Source organism: Gopherus evgoodei, chromosome 5, assembly GCF_007399415.2.
Source record: "Gopherus evgoodei ecotype Sinaloan lineage chromosome 5, rGopEvg1_v1.p, whole genome shotgun sequence".
Taxonomy (NCBI): domain Eukaryota; kingdom Metazoa; phylum Chordata; order Testudines; family Testudinidae; genus Gopherus; species Gopherus evgoodei.
Genome location: NC_044326.1, coordinates 69,885,003 through 69,888,053, shown reverse-complemented (window position 1 = coordinate 69,888,053; position 3,051 = coordinate 69,885,003).

Sequence of the window (3,051 nt, the reverse complement as noted above, 5' to 3'; positions counted from 1 at the left end):
TCTGATTATATAACTGAAAAATCACTCAGATCCATTTAAACAAGGACAACATTCATCTCTGTGACTGTCAACAGGCAGTGAGTGTTTGCTGACAAAGAACCCAGTCCCACACTTATTTAAATCAGTGAGGGCAGGATCAGGTCAACTAGGGCTGAATAACTGCAAATTTCATTATTTTAATAGCAGCTGCAGGTACTCAATGCAGCTAATGATTATTATCATCATTTGTATTATAGTAGAACCAAGAAACTTCAATAAGGATTAGGTGACAGTACAACCACACAGAAAGAGACAGTCCCTGACCTGAAGGACTTACAGTCTAGTTTAAGTAATGATGCAATATACTTTTATTTTCACTTCCAATTGTATCAGTGACACGAACACATGGTTTTATACACTAACTACATATACAATTAACTGGTTATAAGTCATTTAAAATATTATAATAATCAATATATATTAGACTGCTCAATATTCTTGCCTGGTCTAGTTTCATCAGTCCAAAAACCCAAAACCAAAAACAAACACCCCACTCCAAGTGAATTATTTGAAAATAGGGAGAACAACACTGCATTATTCTGCTTGTTCAAATGGAATAATCCAGTCCTGATCACGTTTATTCATTCCATACTGTACTGGAGTTCTGGTCTAGCCATGTGGACATCAGGTACTTCTCTGTGTTTCAGATTAAATGAAATTTAAATCCAGTTTCTACATAGCAGAAGTCCATTCTCATTAAGCAAATTGTGGGGTTTTCCAAGGGCTAATGATTGGGACCAAATTCATTTCAGTTGAATCACAGCCTTTAGCAAAGACAGCTAAAGAGTATAAAAGGTGCAGCTAAGATGGATCTTCCAGTTTCCTTTTTGACAGTTATTCTAGGGTCGTTTTCTTTGGAGCTTTTGTCCCACAGATAAAGTGCTTGTTATTTTCAGGATCCCCATTATACATTTTGAGTTCTGTCCCCATTCTAAAACACTGAGAGTTTCTTTTCTAGATCTCTTCTGGCTGTCTTATGCCTCTTGGGGTCTGACTCAGTGATACTAACAATATCTGGAGAACAGAAAGTTCAAGGCAGAATCTCTCAACAGCCAACTAAGATTTCCAAAAATTCAGAGAGAAAAACACACAATGTACAAATTCAAAATGATATCCTAGGAATTAAGACAAGTCAATTATTTATTTCATGGTAAAACATAGTTACATGAAATTCAGGTGGATATGAATTAATTTATGCTGATTCAGTTCATTGAGTGTATGTCTAATGAAGCAAAACTAAAGCTTTAACAAATTATAGAGAAGCAGTTAGGTGAAGAACTCAGCAAAATGGGAGGAAAGTAATGACTGGGAAATAATTAGTAATTTAATCTCGTAATATATATGTTTGTTACATTGTTCTTATTTACAATTATGTAACAAACCTGATAATCAGATCTCTATCTAGCCTTTTCCGCCTATATTTTGCCTAGTAGTACACACAAGAAGAGCATTCATGTAGATCAACAGCTGGCATTTTAACCACTGTGTCTCAGAGCAGATCTAAGCAATTTGGTGGGCTAAGCATCAGCAGCCATCTTTCTTCTCTTTAACCATTGACTTCAGTGGAAACAGGATTAGAGGATTGATGCAAAGTCCACTGATTTCAGGTCTACACTACTTTTTTCAAACATGCCAGTTAGCACATTAGCTAACAGGCTAACAATACACCTTTAAATCCTAGTTTAGGTGTTGCTTCCCCACTGTATGGCACATTAAGTGATCAGCATAGAAATGCCTGGAATTTTCAAATGGGACTAGCTAGGAAACACAATTAGTGATAACTGAGGGTTAAGTATTTTCAGGAAGAGGTTGGTAATCATACATTCTAAACCACATAAAAAGAAGTAATGGGAAAATTTGCAAAAGTTGTCTTTTGAAGTAGATAGTGGGTAGACAAAAGAGCTCTGTGACTGTGAAAATAGCAGAAAACTGTTTTGGCTTGTTGTTCACTTCACCTAGGAACTTCGACAACAAGAGAGGGAAGGTACTATATGGTCATGACTTGTTTATGAACCCCCCTTTAAAAATCTTGAATTAAATAAATCAAGCTTACCAGTAGCCTACTTTGAGACAACTTCTGTCTGTATTCAATTTATCTAGCATGGGCTAACTTTCAGTTCTATAATTACAAAAGATGGACAGCCAGGAATAACATAGAATAAAAGAGCCAATGCATGTTCTAGAGTTACAAAGAGATAGGCATTAAAAATCATAAAACCATAGACTATTAGAGTTGGAAGAGACTCAGGTGGTCATCTAGTCCAATCCCCTGCTCAAAGCAGGACCAACACCAACTAAATCATCCCAGCCAAGGCTTTGTCAAGCTGGACCTTAAAAACCTCTAAGGATGGAGATTCCACTGCCTTCCTAGGTAACCCATTCCAGTGCTTCACCATCCTCCTAGTGAAATAGGGTTTCCTAATATGCAATCTAGACCTCCCCCACTGCAACTTGAGACCATTGCTCCTTGTTCTGTCATCTGCCACCAGTGAGAACAGCTTAGCTCCATCCTCTTTGGAAGACCCCTTCAGGTAGTTAAAGGCTGCTATTAAATCCCCCCCTCACTCTTCTCTTCTCCAGACTAAATAACCTCAGTTCTCTCTGCCTCTCTTTGTAATTCATGTGCCCCAGCCTCCTAATCATTTTCATTGCCATTCGCTGGACTCTCTCCAATTTTTCCATGTCCCTGCTGAAGTGGGGGGACCAAAACTGGATGCAATACTCCAGGTTTGGCCTCACCAGCACCAAATAGAGGGGAATAATCACTTCCCTCAATCTGCTGGCAATATTACTACTAATGCAGCCCAATATGCCATTGGCCTTGGCAACGAGGGCACACTGCTGACTCATATCCAGCTTCTCGTCCACTGTGATCCCCAGGTTCTTTTCTGCAGAACTGCTGCTTAGACAGTCGGTTTCCAGCCTGAAGTAGTGCATGGGATTCTTTCTTCCTAAGTGCAAGGGTCTGCCCTTGTCCTTGCTGAACCTCATCAGATTTCTTTTGGCCCAATC